General features: G+C 43.4%; 2 long non-coding RNA genes across 2 annotated transcripts; one reads left to right on the top strand and one right to left on the bottom strand.

Moving 5' to 3' along the window:
• The first annotated feature begins 5,342 nt into the window (after positions 1–5,342).
• LOC109029130 (uncharacterized) lies at positions 5,343–20,350 on the top strand. Its single transcript, XR_002008158.3, has 3 exons — positions 5,343–5,570; positions 18,955–19,054; positions 19,539–20,350. It is a non-coding gene; the product is annotated as an uncharacterized lncRNA (long non-coding RNA).
• Positions 19,255–24,557, bottom strand: LOC129526413 (uncharacterized). Its single transcript, XR_008671086.1, has 3 exons — positions 24,479–24,557; positions 19,812–19,938; positions 19,255–19,355 (listed from the first exon to the last, which is right to left on the bottom strand). It is a non-coding gene; the product is annotated as an uncharacterized lncRNA (long non-coding RNA).

A 24,557-nucleotide genomic window follows, 5' to 3' on the forward strand; every position in this document is an offset into this window, starting at 1 on the left:
TCTGTACTAAGAAAAAATTCTTCTGCCTTGGGATCCTGTTGATCTGTGACCCTACCCCCAACCCTGTGCTCTCTGAAACATGTGCTGTATCCACTCAGGGTTGAATGGATTAAGGGCGGTGCAAGATGTGCTTTGTTAAACAGATGCTTGAAGGCAGCGTGCTCGTTAAGAGCCATCACCACTCCCTAATCTCAAGTACCCAGGGACACAAACACTGCGGAAGGCCGCAGGGTCCTCTGCCTAGGGAAACCAGAGAACTTTGTTCACTTGCTTATCTGCTGACCTTCCCTCCACTATTGTCCTGTAACCCTACCAAATCCCCCTCTGCGAGAAACACCCAAGAATGATCAATAAAAAAAAAAAAAAAAAAAAAAACAAAAAAAAAAAAAAAAAGAAAAAAAAAATAAGATGCAACCTGTAGAATCAAGCATCATTCCCAAATCCCTTGGAGGCTAGCCGTCCCCCTCTCATATACAGTTTCTTCTAGGGCTAGAGTTTAGATATCTTGTTTCATCCAAGGTACACAGACCTCTAATGACATTTCACAGAGGATATTTTCCTGGACTCCCAGGGCATTTAGTATCACTGACACCCTAACCACTCACTGTAAGGTGCCAGGGCCCTGGCCCATACATTTGCCCGGCAACACAACAGCTGTGCACTCTGTGCAGGATTCATGCCTGCAATGCCAGTCTCTTTCAGCATCTTCCTTGAAACACAAAAAGGTCCAGAAACAACCCGCAGTGCTTGGCAATGGAAGTGGTGAGGATCCCTGTGCCCTACTCCCTTGCAGCCTGTCCTCTCCCAGGATCCAGGCTCGGCCTCTTTCTTTCTGCTAAGTCACAAAGCTGGAAAGTGCTGCGGGTAGGGAGAGAGCCTGTGCCTGCTGGTTGGCTTGGAAAGGTTCTGGGAATTCATTATGATCTAAACAACTATTCCAGTTATTCATGTGACTCAGCCCCTGAAATCAGGATCATCCTGTGTCCACAGGGCCGGGTGTTGCTGACTCAGTGCTGAAGAGGGCACCTTGTCAGCCCTCCTAGGCTCCCAACTCCCCCTCTCCCTCCCCTTCCTCCCCAGAGGACACTGAAGGAAAGCAGATGTGTGAGTAAGCTTCTCAGCCTGTTCAGTTTCATTTTTAAACAAGCAACCAACCTCCTCCCATTCTAGCTTCTCACCGCACACATCTGTCAGTCTTCTGTGCATTTTGGTGGGGAAGCAATCACAGTCACTTATGCATCATGCATTCACATATGCATTTAGCACAGGTTTAGCCACACCTACTGTGTGTGCAGCTGATTGCTAAGGGCTCAGATCCAGAGATAGACATGGGCTATATCTGCCCATAACATTCAGGGGTCTAGTGGGGAAAATGCATTAATGGACATTAAGGATGTAATGGAAAAAGCCCTGTAGCAGAATGCTTTTAACTCTATAGAGAGCTTTGAGATTGCTGAGCTGCAAGTGCCAACCCTTTTTAGGTGTCTGGCATTCCTCTTCAACAAGCAGCAAAATTCATAGAGTGTGGTTGGGAACTACTTCATCTATGAGAACTAGAGAGAGAAGAAAATTCCAGGAACCAACATGGCACGAGAGGGCTTTCTGGAAGAAGGCTGAAGAAGGCTGAAAGGGTGTGGAGACTAAAGTGGCAAGTTTTACAGTTTTCCCCAAGGGCCTTTCCTTTCTTTTTTTTTTTTAATATCTACAATTTTCATTTGTAAATTTGAAACACATAAAATGGAAAAGGAAAATAGGAAGAGAAAAAGAAAAAAATATATATATATATATAACCTAGTGTAATAGTTTGAGCATTTTTTGTTTTTGTTTTTGTTTGTTTTGTTTTCCCCTGAATATCTCCTTTTAGGTGAATTCCATCCATCCAGTTACTCCACTGCAGTACATCATACCTCTCTAGATTTGCAACACAGATGATTTCATGAGATTCCCCTTCATCACTGTCTTGAGTTGTTTCCACTCTTTTCTCCATTACATCTTCAATCTTTGTTGTTTTATTCCCCAGTTCCACTGGTGGTGGAAGGTGGGGGGAATCCTCAATATATGGTCAAAAGTAGATAAGTGGCAATAAAATTAAGAGTTAAATTATTTTTTCTTAAACATAGAAGCAGTTTTCCCATTGTCTTTTAATTGCTAGTTGGAGAAATTTTTTTAATAGTTTCATTCTTGTCCTTTTCTTAAGTCTGATACACACTATGTACTAGGCACGATGGCACAATTTTCCCAAAATAGTAAACTGCTTGAGCTTTCCTTCCTCACTTGATGGGGGAAAGGTGGAGTGAAAAAAAGAAAGATCACATGCTGTTGAATGAAAATTAAAGAAAATATTACATGTAAAGTATCATATCTCATTAACTACTAAAAGAATACACATGCACACACACACACACACACACACACACACACACACACACAGTAGGTACAGAAAGCTTAAGTAGCCTCACTGAGTGTGGCTGAGCCGAGATTAGGGCCTGTGTTGTTGCCACTTACAAACTTACTGTACATGTAGGTACATAACGCAACGAGATGCTGAGATCCCATTTTACAGATGGGAAAACTGAGACTTGGAGAAGTTAAGTAACATCTCCAAAGCCATACAAATAGTAGGTGAGGTGGCAGGCCTTCAGACCCAGGTGTATCTGAATTCAAAGTCTGGGCCCTTTCTGCCACACCATCCTGTTTTTGTCTTTTTTTTTTTTTCTTTCCCTTTTTGAGACCAGATTTCATTTCTCTTTAGGATCTAGTCTGAACCTCTATAAACATGGAATCTGATACCATTGTCATCCAGGATTATGATTTTAATCCATTGCAACATTAGAATTAGAATGCTTAAGCTTAACCCCAAGCATACTTACTTATATTCATTCATTCATTCAATACATTTATATTGAATATTCATCTGTTTGTGCCAGACCCAGGTCCCAAGAAAAGAGCAATGAAAAAGACAGGCAGGCAGAGTCCTTTCTCCTTGTGGACCATTGAGCATAACAGGGAGAGAGAAATGTGAAGTAATAGTTACACAACTGATCAGTTTATTACAACCGTAGTAAATGGTATTATAATGATAGCTACACTTCCATTGTTTACTATGTGCCAGTACCTATCCTAGGCAATGTACATATATTAACTCATTTCATTCTCATAGGCATATGAAGGAAGTAGAGAAATCAAGGAAGGCTTCTTGAAGGAAGTGTCAGCTCAGTCTGGAAGCAGAAATTATATTAAGGAGAGGGAGTTGGGGAGGAACATGAGTAGTCTAGGACTGTGCTGGCCAGGTAATCCTTAGCTACATGAGGCTATGACACATTTGAAATGTGGCTAGGCTGAATTGAGGTGGGCTATAAATGTAAAATACATACTAGGTTTCAAGACAGTATAGAAGAAAATATGTATGATAGTGTGTTAATTTTTTATGTTGATTACATGTTGAGATGATATTTTGGGTATATTGGGTTAAATCAAATATGTAATTAATATTAAATTTACTTGTTTCTTTTTACTTTTTTTAATGTGGCCACTAGAAAATTTAAAATTAATTATGTGTCTCACATCATATTTTGATTGGACAGTGCTGCTCTAGAAATCTGGGAAGCTTCAGGGAGCAGGTACGTCAGGGGAACAAGAACCCAGAGGAGGTATGGGGAATGATGAGAGAAGATTAAAAAAAAAAATGCTGAAAGCAAATATGAATTACCAACTCTCTAATCTGCAGGTCAGAAAGGGTCATTGCAACCTTTGCAAGCCCCAAATCTGAGAGGCTGGGGCCCACCAACTTATGAAAATAGTATCATTCTCAAAACAAGCTCCAGCTGTGAGCCAGAGGATGGTTAATGGCTGTTTTTGAGGCAGATTTTGTAGATGGACGAGGCAAGAATCATTAGGGCAAAACAGTAAATCAAATTGGAGGAACATCTCAGGGTAAAAGTCAATCCTTTAACAATGGCTCGGCCAGCCCTCTAACATCTTCCTGCCCACCCTTTTACCTCTCTGGCCTCATCTCCTACTCAGCTTCTTCCCCATCCCTGCCCCTGCTCCAGTTACAATGGCCTCTTTGATGAGCCTCAAACACATCAGGCATGCTCCTGACTCAGGACCTTCGTGCTGGCTGTTCCCCCTGTTGGAAACACTCTTCCCCTAGCTATCCTATGGCTTACTATCTTAACTCACCTCATCAATAAGGCCTACCTGACCATCTTATTTAGAATTGCAACTCCAATTGCACTCCTTTACCCTACTCTTGTTTTTCTTTTTGTAACTGTTACTACCTTCTAACATATTCAATGATTTACCTTTTATTGTGTTTACTGTTAATCTCCCTATTAGGAAGTATCTCCAAAGACAGGGATCTCGGTTTTATTTCCTTCATTATCCCCCACACCAAGACAGTGCCTGGCATAGAGCACCTGCTCAATTAACTTTGTTTTTTGAATGAACGAAAGCGTCAATGGTGATTGACCTGCTCAGGGCAGGTTTGGTCAATGGACAGGCATCCTCTGTGTATCCTCTCCTCTCCTGAAAAAAAGGACTCTTTTTTCCTCTCCTGCAGTTGGATTTAACTAACCTCGCTTCCCGTTCAGCTTTTACTACTCAGGGTTCTGCCCTGTTCTGGATCCCACACATAGGCTCCCAAGAGAGTAAAAGAAGCAGTGAATGCAGAGGAAAACGCCCTGGATTGGAAGCTGGGATTCCTAGGTGCCCTCCTGGCTTAGCAGCAACGCACCTGTTTCCCCAGCTGTCAAGGGTTCCAGGCTCAATGGGAGGCTGAACACGGTGCTGACCGAGTTCAGAAGAAAAATGAGGGGAAAATCGTTACCTAAAGGGCAGTGGCTCTCCAGGGATGGTCCTTTGACCAGAAGAATCAGCATCACCACCCTAAACCCACAGAATCAGAAACCATGGAGGGAGCCAGCAACGTGTTTGAATACAGCCTCTGGGTGATGCTGATGCACTCAAGTTTGAGAACTGCTACTCTGGGGGAAAGAAGGACTTTGCTGGAGCCTTGGAGGCAGGGACGGACTTCATAGGTCAGGCGAGAGGACAGGTCCCCGCGAGGGCGGACTAGCACTGGGTTGGTTCCCTGCATCAAAGGCCGCGCAGGGTGGTCCCAGCCCCAGTCTGACCTGGGAAGTTGGAAAGGCCAGGGCTCCTACGTGCTCCCACCTCCACCCCAGGAAAGTCCCGGCGGCGAGGCCGTGACCCTCCGCCGGCACGCCCGCCTCCCTGCAGCCTCAGCCCCGCCCGGGAAAAACCGCTGCGACCCGGGGCAGGTCCGTTCCCGCTGCTCGCAGCCGGCGGTCCCTGGCCCGGCGGTCCCTGGCCTAGCACCCCCGCGCCGCGCTGGTGGGGAGCGCGGCCCCTCCGCCCAGTGGCAAGTTCCCTTCTCAACTGCCCTGCGCCTCCGCTGGCCCGCGTGAAACCCTCTCTGCTGCCTCGACTGACTGTCGTTTCCGTGTCTTGATTGTGGCCTCTGCCTCTCCCCCTTCCGATTTCGTTCGACTTCTTTCTACAGTTACTAAGCGCCCACTGTGTGCCCTGGAAGGGACTAGACTAAGCAGGTAACGGGAAACAAAGGCACCTGCCGCTCTGAAGTTTCTCCGCATCTCCCTCCATCCTCTGTTCCATCCCCATTCTCAGCATTTGTCCCCTCCCTCCTCTTCTTTCTTTTTTTAAAAAAAATTAATCTAAAGGAACCTTGCTTCTGGAAGACCTCACAGTAAAATTAAAAAGCCTACTTTTATCTGACTTCTAGAGAGTTGCAATTAAAATGTACATCTTACCTTGACTCATGCCAACAAGTTAAGCTGTTATCAGCTATTAACACCTCAACCAGAATTAGTTTATTAACCTAAAGCGGACAGCTTTATCCTATGGAGGTCACCTACTTGAGATAAACTATTATTCACATACTTTCACTTTTGTGCCACTCACTCATTCAAAGAAAAATATTCAGTCATTCAACTATTTATTGAGCACCTAGTATGTGCCAGCATTGTTCATGACTAGCACTGGTCGATGGCAATAATATTAACTACATACGACATTTTAAATTTTCTAGCAGCCACATTAAAGAAAGTAAAAAGACATAGGTAAAAGTAATTTTAATAATCTAACCCAATATGCCCTAAATATTATTTCAATATGTGATCAATATAAAAATTATCAATAAAATATTTTACGTTTACTTTTTTTTTTAATGCTGTGTCTTTGAAACTTTGTGTGTATGTTACACTTCCAGCACATCTCAGTTCCTGCTAGGAACATTTCAAATGCTTAATAGCCACATTGGCTAGTGGCCACTGTGCTAATCACTGCAATTCTAGACACTTGGAAAACAGTTATGGAAAGACAAAGGTAGAAAGTCAATAAACTCATGAACAAATAAAATAATCATAAATAGTGCTCAATGCTAGGAAGAAATTAAAACAAAGTAATGACATAGAATGATGGACATTACCTCATTTAACCTTTTCAATTCCCCCTTCAAGTTGAATAATAGTATATAACAATGTTATAGGCCGGGTGTGGTGGCTCACGCCTGTAATCTCAGCACTTTGGGAGGCCGAGATGGGCGGATCACGAGGTCAGGAGATCAAGACCATCCTGGCTAACACGGTGAAACTCCGTCTCTACTAAAAATACAAAAAATTAGCCAGGCGTGGTGGCGGGCACCTGTAGTCCCAGCTACTCAGGAGGCTGAGGCAGGAGAATGGCGTGAACCCGGGAGGCGGAGCTTGCAGTGAGCCAAGATCCCGCCACTGCACTCCAGCCTGGGCGACAGAGTGAGACTCCGTCTCAAAAAAAAAAAAAAAGAAAAAAAAAACAATGTTATATAACAATTTTATAGCTATGAAAACTGAGGCTGAGACACAAAGCAACTTGTCCAAGTGCTTACAACTGATAAATTCTATGTCCAGGATTCAGATTCCAGCTTGACTGTCTTCCATGCTCGTTCCCATTACCCTACAAGGCCAGGTCATAAAGAAGACAGAGGGGAGGGAGGAGGAGTTGAATGGCTTTTGGGGTTTAAACTTTTGAGCACTGAACTAGGAATTTGGTGCTGCTGTGTGTTATTGATTAGGTCTCATGACCTCTCTGGGCCTTCCTCGCAGGTAACATGGAAAGCTTGGCCTTTTTCACTGGACCATTCACAAAGGGAATAAAGAGTTTTGAATAAAATAGTTAAACTTTTTATCCTCAAATGTACCTGCTTTTACACAAGTTTTGTGAAAAGCTCAAAGTATTTTTTTCCTTAGTTCGGGTGGACTAGACTAAAGACAATGGAGACAACATTGCATAGTGCTAGAAGCAGGGGGCTTTGAGTGGTGGTTGGCTGGTCATCCTAGCTACGGGACCTTAAGTGTTTTGAGTTTCAATTTTCTTTATTTTAAAGCAGGTATCTACCTCATGGCATATTTGTAGAAGGGAAATGAAATGTTGCATGTAAGCATTTAACATAGCAACTAGCACATAGTAATCACACAATAAATATTGGCCGTTATATTAACAGCCCCCATGGGTATTATACATCTGGCATTAGAAAGACTTGAATTTGAGTCTTAAATCTATCACCTACAGGCTGTGTGACTTAAACAAATCAATTAGTATATCTAGTTCATCTGAAAAATGGGAACAAGAACATTATTTGTACGATCTGCCACAGTGTCTCCATAAATGTCAACTAAGATTCTGTATGTAAATGTGCTTTGCAAGCTGTGAAGTGCTGCGCTCATGTTGATTAATCTTGGTGGTTACTTTTCTGTCAAGGCTTCATATCCAGTCCTTTGCAGATCTGAGCTGCCTCATCATTGCCTTTGTAGCAGAAAACTGAGAACTCAATCTTATTTTTCTTTGTACTAGCAGTGCTCATCAAAATGTTTTGTGTGCCAGTGTGTCCAGATTATTAAAGTTAGGAGTCAGAGGATCTAGTTTGGCCTCTGCTACACACTGGAGGTGTAATCTTAGATCAGTCATTTAACTTCTCCAAGCTGTTTTCTTAGTCCCAAAATAGGAATAGTCTTAATATTTGACTTTCCTACTTGTTGGGGTTATTCAGGATGATAAAAGAGATAAAAAGCCTGTTGAACACCTGTTGAACACCATATATTTCTATAAAGGCTGAGAGGAACATTCCTAAGCATTATGCCCAGTAGGCAGCGTGTCTTTCCTCCTGGCAGCTCTTAGCTTTGCAAAGCAGCCTGATAGAACTACTAACGGTTTCCTGCCTAGGTCCCTGCTGTTTCATGCCTCGGTGCTTGTGCACTTTGCACAGGCTGGTTGCTCTGCTTGGAATGCCCTTCTCCTCATTTCCTCATCTTTAAACCTCACTCCTTATTTACGGGATGCCTAAGAAGCTCATTTTCCAAAATCCAGCGTCAAAGAGTCTTCTCTCTAAAACCCATTTAGACCCATTCAACCGAAGTCAATTACCACCTCTGCTCTGTGCCCCACAGTAACCAGTAAAGACTGCCATCATATCTCTCATCACCCTGCAGTACAACTATTGTTTAATTATTCATTTAACGGCAGCAGTATAGCACAGCAAAAAAGCACATAGGCCCTAGAAACTGGGTTCAAATCCTGGCTCTGATATTTAACTAGTTGTGTTGGGGAAGTGACTTACTATCTCTGTGCCTCAGTGTCCTTCACTGTTAAGCAATGATGATAATGATACCTCCTTCATACAATTGTTGCTTGGAAGAGACACATTAAACCCTTAGAATAGTGTCTGGTGCATAGCGGATGCTCCATAAATCTCAACTTTTATTAATGTTTCTGTCTTTCTTATTTGACACCAAGGACTTATCCTCAGTGCCTAAAACAACCCCTGACACACAGGAAGAACTCAACAAATGATCGTTGAACTTATGACTCAGAGAATCCCACATGCCATGAATTCCTGTGTCTCTATTCAGTCCTCTGCCTTACCCCCTGGATCCTGTCCGCTCTCCACTTTTCCTTAGAAACAGGTCTTGCAGCTTCTGCTTTCCATTCAGCATCAGCACTGCTTTCTTGGCCAGGAGTTCCCCTATCTCCTGCCCTGTTTCCTATTTGGCTTTCTGACTCAGATTCTTCCTGTTCCACCCAGCTAAGAGCCCTGCTTCAGACCCAACCTGCTAAGACATTGTTTTCTCCACTCATTCTCTGCTTTGAACCCTCCAGATCCCATACTTTCTACTGATTATATCAGACGTCTTCTGCCAGGAGTGTTAAGATCCCCCATGACCACTAATTTATCTTCTCACTGCTTGCCTGGGCCTTTCTCTGAGCTTGGCAACCCCTTCACCATCTTATCCACCTACATTATCCATCCACCCATCCATTCTGCCACCCAAATTACCCACCTATCTACTACCATCCCTTCAACTACCTACTCACTCATCCACCTCCCCACCCACCTTTCCATTCATCCATCCATTTGTCCACCCAGGCATTAAATTAACATTCACCATGTATTTATCACCCTCCAGTCACCATATAGAACACAGACTTGGACAAGAAGAAAAGCTGGTCTCCAATTCCTTGTAATTTTTAATCTACAAACGGAAATCAGATAACCGAAGAACTGTCCTTTGTGGCAGAAGATATTTTGTGTCATATGGGTGCTATCACAGGCTTCTAAATTAAGCTTCAGGGAATCTGAACTTCTTAAAATCATAAGCAAAATTGTGTGGGTGAGAGGGTGTGTGTGGTGCCTCTTTATATATATATGGGCGTTTCTCAAAGGAGAGGCTCCACGGCTCTGTGATATTGTCAACGGGGTTTTCCAGGAAATACCAGGGGCTGGGTAAGGAAAAACTCAGGGAAGAAATAGCTTTAGTTTAGGGCTTTAAAGGGAGGAAAATGGAAACTAACATTCATTTCAGACCCACTATGTGCCAGGTACCACTTCTAGTGTGGCAACCCTAGATATGTCCTTGTTTGGAATATGGAAATGGGTGGGAAACAAGTTGGAGGAAGCTAGCCTTTATTGAGTACTGGGCCAGGCAGCATCATTTTATTTAATGCTTATAGTAACATTTCAAAATAGGTACAGTCGTGTGCCACATACTGTTTTGGTTAATGGCTGACTGCATATATGATGGTGGCCCCACATGATTATAATACCATATTTTTATGATTATAAGATTATAATACGTTTTCTATTAATTTATAGATGCATGAATATTATTGTATTATAATTCCCTATAATATTCAGTAATGTAACATGCTGTACAGATTTGTAGCCTAGGTGTGTAGTAGGCTACACCATCTAGGTTTGTGTAAGTACACACTATGATGCTTCCACAACGACAAAGTCACCTAAGGACACATTTCTCCGAATGAATCCTCGTTGTTAACTGTCACATGACTGTATATTACATGTATCTTACAGAGGAAGACACTCAAAGAGGTAAAGCAAGTCCCACACCCCCACAGCCTCAAGGCGTAGAATAAAAAAGATTTGAACTGAAGTCACTTGGGCTCTAGGGCCCATGATCTCTGCGTCCCTCCCAGGGCTTCCTGCGGATCAAGCATGTCACTGTGTAAGTGCTTTATGCTGTAAAACACCACTCAGTGTAAGAGAAGATGCTGTTGTCTGTGCTTTGAGAACATTAAAAGGGTTTTACAAGCCTAAGGAATTGCTGTCATTAAATTTTCAACAACCTCCAAAAAGAATGACCTTTTCCTGGAGATTCAGCCTATGTAAAAGGTCAGCGAATCTTGGTTCTCACCCAGAGAGTGTTATCACAGCAGTTTCCAGGAACAAGGCTGGGTACAGGGCAGTCACTCAGCAAGCACTTGTGGCTGGGTCTGTTGGCAGAAAGGAGCCCTCAGCCTCATGCCAGCCTCTGTGCCCCCGCACCCCTGCTGGGGGTTCTGCCTGGGGAGGGCAGGAGAGTGCTCCATCATAGCCAGCAGAGGAAGCGTCACCTCAAAACCACCCCTTTGCCTGGAGCCATGGGCCTGGCCAGCAGAATACACACTTCTCTGTCCAGAAATTTCTGGAACTTTGGGAAAGCTTGTGTCCAATTCAGCTGCCCACCCAGAGTATTCCCCCTGCTGCCTAATATTCACCCACTCCCTGTGTGCATGAAGGAATTCAAAATCCCTGGACTTCTTGCAAGGGGAAAATTGAACTAAGTGACCTCTAAGTGTCCTTCTAGTCACAGAAAACTGGGATGAATTAAGAGAGAAAAGATTGTTTTCAACTAAAATTTTTTTCTCCTTGAAAGCAAGGACCATATAATTTGTTGATTTGGCCTCGTCACACCCTTTACCCTCATGCTCCTGTCCATCTCCACAGCCGCCACCCTCTTCCAGAACACCACTATTATTGCCCCAAATCACTGCTTCAGCCTCCTAACAGCTCTCCCTGCATGTATCTTGTTATGTCCCAGCTGTTCTCAGAAGCCAGATTGGTATTTCTAAATGGATCTCCTATCTCGGGCCTGCTTATAATTCTTCCATTGCCGTCCTTGATGGATTTCAAGACCTGAAGATTTTTCCCACTGTTTGGCTCTCCTTTCACCTCTTCACACATTGTGCCCGTGTACCCTGTGCTCTGGCCACCTCATCCTCACCCACCCACCTTCCCTGGCTCTTTCCATGTGCTGTTGTCCCTGTTGCCTGCATCTCCAAACCCCTCCCTGCCGTAACTCTTTTTCAGCTTGCAGGGCTCAGTCACTAACACAGAGATGCTTCCCTTGAGCCCTCCCCCCTTTGTTTTTTGTTTTTTTTTTTTTTTTTGAGAGGGAGTCTCCCTCTGTTGCCCAGGCTAAAGTGCAGTGGCATGATCTCCGCTCACTGCAACCTCCGCCTCCCAGGTTCAAGCAATTCTTCTTCCTCAGCTTCCCAAGTAGCTGGGATTAAGGCACGCACCACCACACCTAGCTAATTTTTGTATTTTCAGTAAAGACAGGGTTTCACCCTGTTGGCCAGGCTGGTCTTGAACTCGTGACCTCAAGTGATCTGCCTGCCTTGGCTTCCAGAGTGCTGGGATTACAGACTACAGGTGTGAGCCACCATGCTGGGCAAACCCCTAACAGAGGAAGAGGTGCCTTCCTCTGTTGCTACTGCACCCACAGTCCTCTTCACCCCATATTGTAATTTTCTGGTAAGTTTTCTGTCTCTGCCACTGGCTGTAAGCTCTGGGCAGGCTGCTTCTCTGTTTGCTGGTTTGTCATATTCTCAGGGTCTTGCCCACAAGGCCTAAGACCCTCACCTTTAAGAGGTACTCCGTGAACACGTTTGCACTCCACAGAGCAGGGATCTACTCAGAGCGCTGGTGAGGTTGGATTTCTTTGCCCCAGAGCTTGGAAGGCCTCACTGCAGAGGGCCCCAAATGTGGAAACCATTAGTGCCTCCTCCCTCTGCTCTTAGTGAATTTGCTGGGAAGGCAGGGGGGCATGGGAGGCACCTGAACCATATTATAGAGCTTGGAACCAAAGGAAGGCATAAAGGCATAACTGAGTGGCCTTCCCTACCCCCAGCCCCTGTTTTTAGCCAGATGACCAGCACCCTGCCCCCTCAGGCACCCTGCCCACCACTCTGCCAACATGTTCCGGCTGTGACAGCACCACCACCACTGCATAGGCAGGGGCAGTCACATTCAGAGTGGGTGAGGCAGAGAGTCACTTCAACCCTGACATTCTATCTGTCCCTTGTGACTCAGGTTGCCACTTACCCCTGGGGCTTCAGGACACAAGCAGGGATCACCCTTTCAGTAGATATCAGTGATATGGGGAAAAGGCCAGACAGTGGGCTGGGCTGCTGAGTCACTGAGAGTGAGTTTCCCTGCCTTCCACTCTACCTGAGGTTGCCTGTCTATCTCAAGGGGCGTCTCTTCCCCTCTCTGAGGCCAGTGTGATTCCTGGAATGGATTTAATTCACAGCACGCAGTGGGGATATCCCTTGTCTACCTTTTTCTTTTCTCTCTCTCTCTTTTTTTTTTTTTTTTTTTTTTGAGGCAGAGTCTCGCTCTGTCGCCCAGGCTGGAGTGCAGTGGCATGATCTCGGCTCACTGCAACCTCCGCCTCCCTGGTTCAAGTGATTCTCCTGCCTCAGCCTCCCGAGTAGCTGAGACTGTAGGTGCACACCACCACACCTGGCTAGTTTTTGTATTTTTAGTAAAGACGGGGTTTCACCATGTTGGCCAGGCTGATCTTGAATTCCGGACCTCAAGTGATCCACCTGCTTTGTCCTCTCAAAGTGCTGGGATTACAGGTGTGAGCCAACACGCCCAGCCCCTTGTCTACATTTTTAAAGGAAGATGATCTAACATGGTTGGGAGAAAGCAGGCTTTGGAGTCAGACATGCTGGGCTGAATCTCAATTCTGTAGTCTACTAGCATGGCACCCAAAGCAAGTTGCTTAACCTCCCTGACCCTCAATCCCTCCTCTATAATGGGAGGATAATGCTACCTAACTCGTAGGATTATTGTAATAGTAAATGCAGTAAAGTATGTGAAAGGCTTAGCTGAGTCCTTGGCAAATGGTGAACAGTTCCTAAATGGTACGTGTTATTATTTATACAAGCTGACGTCTTCGTAAATGCTTGATCTCTGGGGAACACCGTGTCTCTCCATAGACCCCAGGCTCTGGCCTCCAACTCTGCACATCCACAGTCATATGTTTGTGGCTTTGGAAAATTTAGTTGAAATGTGGTGAGACAGGAAGAAAAGAAAAGGAAGTAAAAGGGTAGTGACTTTTTTTCTTAACTGTCTCAGATGCACAAACTGCTTCCTCAACTCAAATAACTCCTGGCTATGTTTGTCTGAGCAGAAGCCAGATGCACAAGAGAACACGGGGGCTGTATAGATAGTCTGGAGAGCAGGGTTTTACTATGTCAGGCTTTCTGTCTCAGACAACTAGAGAAAGCAGAGTCTGGTAACTGAGACTTTGAAATACATGCACTCCTTTACTGTCCACTGAATTGAGACAGGTTCTGCGCTTTGGCTCTTGGTTCAATCTCTTTTCTCCTCTTCGTCCAGTGCTTCTACTCCTCCAAATAGAGGAAAAACATCAGTGTACTCTCTGGATCAACATGGAGAAGACCTAATTTGCTCAGTGTCATTTGGCAAGATGTTTAACCTCCCTTGTAACCTAGCTATCTTTAGCTTCCATGATGCTATTTTGAAATGTCAAACTAGCAAATACTGCTTCCAGAATGGTTCTGATCTGGGATGTGACAGGATGTGTGGGGGTTGGGGGAGCCAAGGAGGGGGTGGGCAGAGCCAAGGGGGAGGTGGGGATGGTGAAGGAGCCTGCTGGTAGAGGGTGAAATAATGTACCAACTTTGCAACCACCAGGATTCTCTCCCTTCTATGGCCTCTGCCACCTCCTCCAGGGGACTGACCCATTTAAGGGAGACATAGGGCACTGAGTCTCACCTGGGTCTGACCTAGAGGGATGTGGGCCCAGGAGTCTGCGTTTTGAGCAAGCACTCAGGCATTCTGATGTAGATAGTCCAGGGTGTACGAGAAACCTTAGCCTGCAGTAACAACTATTTCGTAAGTAAGCATTATCCCAATGCTGAAAGCCTGGGGTATAGAAATACCACCACGCACCTTGAAGAGCTCATGGTTCGCAGTCTCCAGAAAGTGACAAAGAATGCCATTTTAGGGTACAAAGTACTTTGAAAGCAGACATACAAAGTGCTTATAGGGCTGCAGGGAGGAGGTATCTTGCTCTGGGAGAGCTAGGGATGCTTTTTTTTAAAGAAGGGATATTTGAGTTAGGTCTTGAAATATAAGAAGTGTTTTTCAGATAGAAAAAGAGTAGGTGCAGATTGTACTTTCCGAAGATGGACTCACCAAGATATATCTCCCATCCCACATGCTCTTACAATGGGACTGGCATGCTTCCCACAGAGAAGTGGGGGTCTGTGTTCCCTTCTCCTGAATCTGGGTGGGGGCGTGTGACTCCTTCCACCCAGACAGTGTAGCAGAAATGATGCATGAGACTTCTGAGGCTGGGTCACCAAAAGGCCATAAGGCCTCTGCTTGGCTCTTTCTCTCTCAGGATATACCCCTCTGGAACCCTGAGCCAACATGTAAGGAGTCCAGCGACCCTGTAGCTGCCACATGGAGAAATCACAGCAATAGATGGAGATGGTGGATAATTCCAGCCCCCAGCCTTTGAGCCACCGCAGCTGACACTGAGTGTCAGCTGTTCCCTCTCAGCCTGCCTGAACCACGGATTTTTGAACAAAATACATGGCTTTTTTTGTTTGTTTGTTTTAAACCACTACATTTTGGGGTGCCTTGTTACACGGCAGTAGATACCTAGAACAGGCTAGAAGAGCAGTTTAGGAAGAGGAAATGACAGCAGGTGCAAACGTATTGAGTGGTGAAAGGGGCGTAGAAACTATTTTTGAAATTTGGAGAGAATCAATATCCTCACACAGAATTTAGAAGTCTTGCTTCACTGCAGACTGACACATGCAATCAAGCTGCCTGTGTGTTTGCCCAAGAGGTGCAGGCTAAGCTCTTTCCCTAGGCCATGTGACCCACCAATTTGGTGCTGCCTCAGATTGGCATACATGATTTTAACTGTCGTGCCTTTGCTGAGATGTAATTTTAAGAGTGTGGGCAGCACCTTCTCAATCCCTAGGAAAAGATTCATTAGATGTTGAAACCAGTGAGTCAGGCATCATCTGGTCTTCCTGCCTAAGGTCTTATGGTGCCAAGCACCGTGCCTGGCACACAGAGGGTCATACAATGGTGACTGAGCCTGCCTGTGAATAGTGGTATCACCCCTAGAGCCTATGTCTCTGATTTGTGGGCTCAGAGTCTTGGGAATGGGAGGATTCTTTACAGGTCAGCTTCCCAGCCATTCTGCCAATATCAAGGATTCAGTTCTGCTCACACACCTCTTCTAGCCACCTATTCTCACTTATTATGAAGTTCTTTCTTCAAATGGGTCTATATCTTTTCCTCAAAATTCCCACCCGTTAAGCCTTGTTCTGTCTTTGAGGAATAGGACTTTGCTCCCTTTTCCTTATGACTACTGTGAGGGCTTTGGGAAATAGAGGAAAAGCATCAATGTTTTGGGACATAGAGGAAAAACATCAGCTTGGCTAGGCCGAGCCACCCACCCCAGAATTCCCTCTCTTGTCTGTTTCTGGTTAGGGTGGGCCATAAGAGATAGTCTTCCATGAGAGTTGCAGGTTGGATGAGAGGCAGAGGCCACTTTGTAGCATAAGCACACCATCCCCCAGGGATTCAATCACACACTAATCTAGGTGCTGCAGTGAAGGGGATTTGCAGATGTAATTAAAGTTCCTATTCAGTTGATTTTGAGTGTGTCAAGTGCAGCTGGACTTGCAATTGTTCTCTCTTCCCTGTGCGTCTTCCCTTCCTGATTGTTTTCCCTGTGGCTTAGTCAGCTTCCCAAATTGCATAGGATAATTAATAATACTTGAAACAATCATAATGATAAGTTATTTAATTTTATTTAATTATCTATGCATTTATCTATCATTCATCCTTTCATTCATCTATCAGTCAATCAATCAGTCAATCAACCAGCCATCTCTCCTGTGATTCTGCTTTGCTGGTTAAGCCCTGACTGATACAACCGTCTTTCGGAAGACCTCAATGCCCCAGTCTTCCATCACTAGTTGTGTGGCCCGACTTCCACCAATGTGCCTTATACAATGTGGTTTTAAGTCCCATTACCATGCTGGCCTCTTTCCAAACATGCTATGTTTTTATGCCTGTCCCTCTTACAGTTTATCCATTCAGGAAGCATTTATTGCATTACTGCTGAATGCTGAGGATCATCTGGGGGATACAACAAGAAACAAGACTCACCAGTTCCTGTATTCATGGAGTTTGGGTCCCTAATTCTGAGACCTGATTTTCTGTAGGGTATACTAGTCTTACTAGCATTGGAGGAGGAAGTTTGTTTGACCATCAGTACCATAAGTACCACTCAGTGCTAAGGATAATGTCAGCATCATTATTTGATGACAAGGCTGGATAATAGTTCTATTAACTTCCAGGCATTTAAAAACTAGTCATCCATATAACCTTCCTAGCAATCATATGATGTAGACATGATCCTTCCCAACTCTCAAATGACCCAGAAGACTACGTGGCTTTGTAAGTAAGTGTGGAGTCAAGCAGTGACCCCAAGTGTATAAGACTCCAAATACCATGCTTGTGGTTGAATGACAAAATGCGGCCTTTTCCTCCAAGGGTCTCCTTGAAGACAGCCAGCTGTCATCCATCTGGGACCCAAGTTTTTTTTTCCAAGTTCTCTTGTTCCTGTGGCTCTAATTCCCTGACAATCTGACTTTAGTCTCTAGTCCACCCTACAGGGAAGACCCTTGTGCTCTTCAAAGGCTCAACAAGGCAACTTGCTCAGACAGGAATAAATCATAAGTGATACTGAGAACAATCCTTTCTGTAGTTACCAATTTGGGCCTTTGACATATGATGAAATATGAAACATGGGCCACTGTTCTGCTAGGCCTATGGGATTTTAAGAAGAGCCATGTAGCAGAGGAGAGGAACTAGCAATTGTGAGCACCCACCATGAGCCAGGGTCTGTGTCAATGATAATGATAAAAATAATAATTATTATTAATTGTGTACTTTTGTGCCAGATATTATTTTAAACTTTTTACATATATTAACTAATTTAATCTTTTTAACAACTACATGAGTTAATTACTCTTATTATCCCCTTATTACTGATGAGAAAAAAGAGAGACTTAGACACTTCCTTACATGATATAGTTAGTAAATAATTGGGATTTACTAACGAAGTTGGAATTTGAACTCATGCTGTCTGGTTCTAGAGCCTGTGCTCTTGTAGAAATCATGGTGGCCCATTAAAATCATTTATCTAATTGAATCCTAAGAGCCCATGTATGTGAAATGCCATCTCAGCTCTGCTAGATCCTCCCACAGCAAATGCTTTATTGTGGTAACAATGTCAGTCCCTGCCTTTACTCAATAAGCTTCTGGCGGGTGAGGGTAGGGCTGCACAGGTACTGCGTCTGTCTAGTTCACTGCTGTGTGTCCAGGGTTTAGCACGGCTCCTGGCACAACAGCATAGCAGGCCATCAAGACACAGAAAAGAGTACACATATTTTACAAATGAGGAAACTGAAACAAACAATGTGAGGTCAAAAAGGTAATGAGTGACAGAACTGAAGTTGAAGTCCAGATTTCCATGAGACTGAATTCCATCAAAAGCTGTCTTTTGATCACATTTTCTTTCCTCCTGCATATTGAGCTCACAGAGCAGGCCCTGTTACATAGTAGGTGCTCAATAAAATGTGCTATTAAATGAACAAAGTGCCCTGTTCTTCAATTCTTCCAATATCCCATTCCTCCACTCTTGATCTTAGAATTTTCTTTTCCATGATGCCAACACACAGTCTAAGACATGTTTTCCATGCTCACCCTTAACCCTGACCCTGTTATCTCTAGCTACTCTTTAATAATCTGACATTTTTATATCATGTTCTGCATGTGTCCCCAGCCGCTTTTGGAAATGCCTGCTGTTTGAGTTTGCGCCATCCTTCAAGATAATGAGGCCCACCTACATTTTCCCCCTTCAGAACCTCTCAGTATAGTTTCGGTTTGATTTCTTGGAATCCATGTGCTATAGATGGGGGAGATTTTTTCCAACCTACTAAGGAATCAAAGAGAGAGAGTTTCTTGGGTTTTTAGGAGTTGGGGAGCTTTAGCCAAGAGAAATATGGTAACTTCTTGAAATAAGTGGAGCCATGTCACACCCAAAGATTACAATGGGAGAACCCCAGGTAAATGATAAAGTCACAGTAGAAAAATTAAAATTCTTGTGGGTCAGAGGTAGTTTGAATTCCTGGAATGAGCACCAACCCAAAGAGGCAATGCCTGCTAATAAAATGAGCTGTAAACCCACGTTCTCGGTCCTTCCTTCCCTCTTCCCTTCCTCCCTTTCTCCCTTCTTTACTTCCTTCCAGGAAAAACATCCAGGCAAGTGGACAGCATTTGCATCAGCCCAGCAATAAGAAGGACCATATTCTACTTGGGAAAAGGTAAAATCGTTTCATATGGACGGAGGTGAGTTCAAGGGAGAAAAGAAATGGAACTTGCCAAGTAAGTGGAGGCTGGCTCTTAAAGTTTGTTCTTCAGGCAATGGGGAGCCATTGATAAGATATTAGTTAGAGAGTGCTTATGTTAATTCTCAATTTATTATTAAAATACTTTGAATATTTTAGGAACATATTTCGAGCTCTACACATACTTCTTGTATTTTGGTGGTCTTGAAGTCACAGGGCAGAGCTAGGAGTTAATTTCAGTTCCAACTCATGGTATGACTTAGCAAGTGATGTCTTATTTTAGGTCCTTAGTTTTCCCATCTCTAAATGAAGAAAAAGAAAAGCAAGGGATTGGCAAGCTTAACATGCTCAATAGTTTTTCTTTGCTGAACTATTCCCGGAGGGTCAACCAGCCTTCAATAGGTGTGATTAATAAATTACAACAGATAAATAGAGTGTCTTGAAAGATTTTATGTTGCTTATTTAAATTTTACCTGTCTTTACAGCCTGCCAGGAAACCTGTCATTCAACCCTTCGCAATAAAACAGCTCCTCATGAATGAAGCAAAATAAATCAGAAGTTGTGGGCTTTTAAACTCACTAAATGAAAGCCCAGCATGCATGCAGCCTCCCTCCAAATTAATCACCAGATTAAATGCAAGATGTGCACACCAAATCAATAGCTTGTGACAGAGACCTCCTGCCTGTGCTTCAGGAAAATTCCATTTCCTTTCAGATGTTGTCACTTGAAATGTCAGGAAGTTTCCATTCATCACCCACCCTTGAAAATGCCACCATCACCATACTTCATGTTTCCTTGCTTTCTTTCTTCAGAGGAATCCAAGCACCTTGGAGAGGGAGCCCACTCCTTGTCACAGACTCTCCTGGAGGCTGAAACAGGGGCAGTCTGCAGAGAAAGAGAGGTGTAGAGAGGCCCGAGTTAGAAATAAGAAAACCAAATCATAAAGAAGCCTAATGTCTTGTTGCAACATCTGAAAGAAACAAGATGAATATATTCCGCTAGGTGGGAAGCTTAGGGTAGTGGGAAGAACATGGATTCAGGACTTTGAGAAACATGGATTTAAATTTTGATCCCCAATGCCTCTCTGCACTTCACTGTTATCTATAAAATAGAGGAAATAAAAATACTATACATTCAAGTCTTAACACCAACAGTTAACTAGTTGTGTAAACTTGGACAAGTTATGTGACCTCTCAGTCTGAGCATTGTCATTTGTATATGAGATCATGGAGGTTAAATGTCCAACCTGTTGTCACTGTGCACCACAAAATAATAAATAAAACATTTCATCTCTCAATCAAGGCTAAATCCACTTTCTCTGCTCTTCAAAACTTGACCCTGCCAGCACCTTCTCCAGTAACCTCTAGATTGAGTGAGATCCCTTTTTGTATAATAATAATAATAATAATAATAATAATAATAATACTTAAGAAAAACAGTGATAATAACACTAAAAACTAACACATTGATCACTTACTACATGACATGCTCTGTGTACTTTATCTGGATAATTCATTTAGTACTCGTAATAACCTTACCAGTTGTGTTATTATGTTTTATGTATTACAAATGAAGAAACTGAGGTACATAGAGTTTCTATTACCTGCTCACTAGTATCTTAGTCAGTTTGGGCTACTATAACAAAATACCATAAATGGGGTGGCTTATAAACAACAAACTTTTTTTTTTTTTCATAGTTCTGGAGGTTGGGAAGTGCAAGATTAAGGTGCCTGCAGATTTGGTGTCTGGTAAAGGCTTTCTCATTGATGGGTGTCTTCTCCCTGTAAGCTCACAAGAATGGAAGAAGTGAGAAATCTTTCCAGATTTCTTTTATAAGGGACTAATCCTATTCACAAGGGCTGTGCCCTCAGGACACAATCACCTCCCAAAGGCCCCACCTCTTAATGCCATCACCTTGGGGGTCAGGATTTCAACATATGGATTTGGGGAGAACATAAACACTCAGATCACAGCAACTGGAAAGCAGGGGATTGGTCCTATCTTCCCAGAGAATCCCAAGCATCACTCCATCTTGATTATATGACCATGATATTTCCCTTTCAGCTCCACCAGACTGGAGGCTTTCCTGAAATAGGGACTTAGTGTAATCTAATTTTGTATTCCCAAAGTTTAGCACAGAGTAGGTGCTCCTTGAATTTGAAACGAAATAAAATTGACTTCTTATGCAAAGGCAATAGACCGTATTTAATAGAAAAGGCTCTGAATTGAGAAGGTGACATCCCCCATCAGAATGTTGCAGAGCTAGACGTCATTTCACATGGAAGATACTCTGCCAGACTGGGACAAAGCAAAGACAACAGCAATGCACACAACGACCAAAAAAATAACAGAAAACCCTGCAAAGCCCCAAAAGCCCCCAAACTAGAAAACGTAAGACCCTTCCCTTCCCTACCTAAGCGGAAGACCCTTAATACATGTTTAAAGTGTTTGGTCTAGAAGTTGCCACTAGAACCTCAGTGAATGGTACATGTGATTGTCACACATGGATATGCCCAGTAAACGGCAAAGGAAAACTTCTTGGGGCTCTAATCCCAGAGTGCTGGCTCAGTCATTCTTAACAAATTCTTGTGTTCTTCTCACATACTCTTGTGTTGAAAAATTTCATGGGGTATTATTGGAGTCAGGCCTCAGGACTGAGGGGAACTCCCTGATTATTGCAGTCAAGATCCTGATGCTAGTAGTCGCCGCACAGGAGAAAAATAAAACCCCTATAAACATACAGAACAAAGCTCAACTGAATTGATCATTAAAGAAATTCAAACTAAGTAATGAGATAGTTTTTCAACGTTTACAAAAGTTAATACAATCAACAATATCTAATTTCAGTGGGGCTTTGAGGAAACGCGTATGCTTATGTGCTATTAAGTGGGAGTGCAACTTTGGAGTCTCCACCCAAACCTTGTTTCTAGGATTCTATCACTCAGAAATACCAGCACGTGTGCTCACAAATATATTTTCAAGCAGATTCATTCCAGCAACATTTGTAACACTGGATGCTTCCAAGGTAGGAAAATGGCCTAAAAATTTCATGGTATATTCATGCAATAGTTAGGGAGCAACGAAAACAAATAGAATAGGTCTGTATGTATTGACACAAAAAGATGACCAGACTCTAGCCCTAAGAAAATGAACCTTGGCTGCACAGGAGGCCTCTAGCACTCTGCTCTAGCTCTTTGCCTGCTTGGATTGGTCCTTGCTTGTGCCACACCAGAGAAATAACTAAGTGGCTGTCAGGGATACAGATGGGAAGGGAAAGGAGAATATAATTTTTTTCATTTATGTTTTTGATTCCCATCTCATCCTTCCTTTCTTCTATTATAATGTACATGAATGTTTTAGTGTGTTCGGGCTGCTATGACAAAAATACCATAAACTAGGTAGTTTGTAAACAACAAACATTTATTTCTCATGGTTCTGAAGGCTGGGAAGTCCAAGATCAAATGCCAGCAGATTTGGTGTCTGGCAAGGACATGCTTCCTCATTGATCTCACCTCTTAACTGCATCCTCACATGGTGGAAGGGACAAAGGAGCTCTCTTCAGTTTCTTTCATGAGGACACTAATTCTAATCATGAGGGCTCCACACTCATGACCTAATCATCTTTCAAAGTCCCCACCTCCTAATACCAATACTAATACCAATACCAATACTAATATTTTGAAGGTCAAGATTTCACCATATGATTTTGGGGGCTAGGGGCACAAACATTCATACCACAGTGACACATTTTTGGGGGTTATCACTATTACTTTATTTGTTCTTTTTCAAAATCCTGGTGTCCAGTAAAAGCAAAGCCAGACTCTTGATGTGATGACAGTGCTATGTGTAACACAAGTATGGACAAAGCCCTTTGGTAGTAGAGAAAAAAATGTAACAACAACAAAATCCCACCAGGAAGAGTGGGGAAAGGTGTCACTGAAATGAGAGACCTAAGATTTTGCCTGGGCCTTGACTGGGAGAACAATGACGGCAAAGCCTTCCAGGCAGAGGCACACAAGAGCCCAATCTGAGAGGCACGAAACCATGTGAGCTGTGGTGCATCTGCAGCAGGATGACTTCCTTGGTGTTCAGACAGTTTATTCCATCTTGGGAGGGGGCACCAGAAGCACAGTCTAAGGAACAGCCTGGGTTTAGCTCTAGTTGGGGAGCAGCCATGGGGAAAGAAGGCAAGAAAGCTACAATGGATAGTTTGCACATTGTTTTCATCTGACTTGCTGTGGAATGTGGCTCATAACTCATCTGCATATGCAGCTATTGAGGTGGACAAAGGAAATCCAGCCAGTGGAAATTCCTGGGAATCCATAATGAGGCCCAAATAGGAAATGCCAGTGAAGAGATTTTACTGGTGCCAACCCCAAATACCAACGTTCAAGCTGTGTGCAGAGAACCTTCATTGCTTGTCAACTTTAGATGAGACATTTTGGCAAATGGTAAATCAATAATAATTGGGTAATCAATAATAATTGATAATACCCTTTCCAACCCTTTGCATGTAACTTGATGCTTCAAGAAGCTTTGAGACAGGGATGATTATTCTAATTTTACAGATCTTAAATTGAGGCTCAGGGAGGTTTGGTAAATTCTTTAAGGTCACACAGCTAAGGGAGACAGGATGATATCATAAAATAATCCTTTCAGTTGGAATGATATAGGCCTGTTTTAAAATCTCTATTCCATGACTCACTATTTGGGTGACTTTGGGCAATTTACTTTCCTCTCTACATTCATATTCCTATCTGTAGAATGTAGATAACTTTACTTCACAGAACTGTTGGAAGCGTGGAATGTGGAATGAGATTATATATGTTGCCTACTTGCTACCCATATCCCCCTTCTTCCTTAGTGACTCATGCCTAATTTAGGGTGGAGGAGGCAGCACATACACCCTATTAAAACATTCAATTTTCCAGTCTCCCTAGCACCTGGGGGTGGCCACATGACATTGTTCTGGCCAATGAAATGTAAGCATAAGTCTCAGGGAAGGGTATCTGGTCCTAAATAAGAAAGCTAAACCTTTTTGGTAAAAGCCTTTCTTCTCCTTTTCTTCCTTCTTGGAATAGGGAAAAGAGACCTGGAGATGCAACAGCTGTCTTAGAAAAACAATGAGTGGGTCTTTGGTGGTATTGTTGGACTGCTTTTCTTGGACTCCTCACGGCTTGAGACAAGTGGACTGTAGGTAGTTGAAGTGATTTGCAGCTCACCATATTTCTGGCTGATGGAGTAATTAAGGCTTTGACTCATCATACATACTCAACGAATAGCAGCCATTTTGATCAAGGCAGGGAACTTTCTCTGAACTGTGAGAATTTAATTCCCTGCACCCTACACATAAAACAGCATTAACATGCCCAACCATCCCCACCGACACTACACAGCACTCTTCTCTGTTCTCTGCCTTGTTCACCTCCAAAGTTGGCCACACAGCTCTCTCCACCTGCAGATCAGCATCAGTTTAAATGAGATAACATGTAAAATCCATAGCA

Source organism: Gorilla gorilla, chromosome 1 (assembly GCF_029281585.2).
Source record: "Gorilla gorilla gorilla isolate KB3781 chromosome 1, NHGRI_mGorGor1-v2.1_pri, whole genome shotgun sequence".
Classification (NCBI taxonomy): Eukaryota; Metazoa; Chordata; class Mammalia; order Primates; family Hominidae; genus Gorilla; species Gorilla gorilla.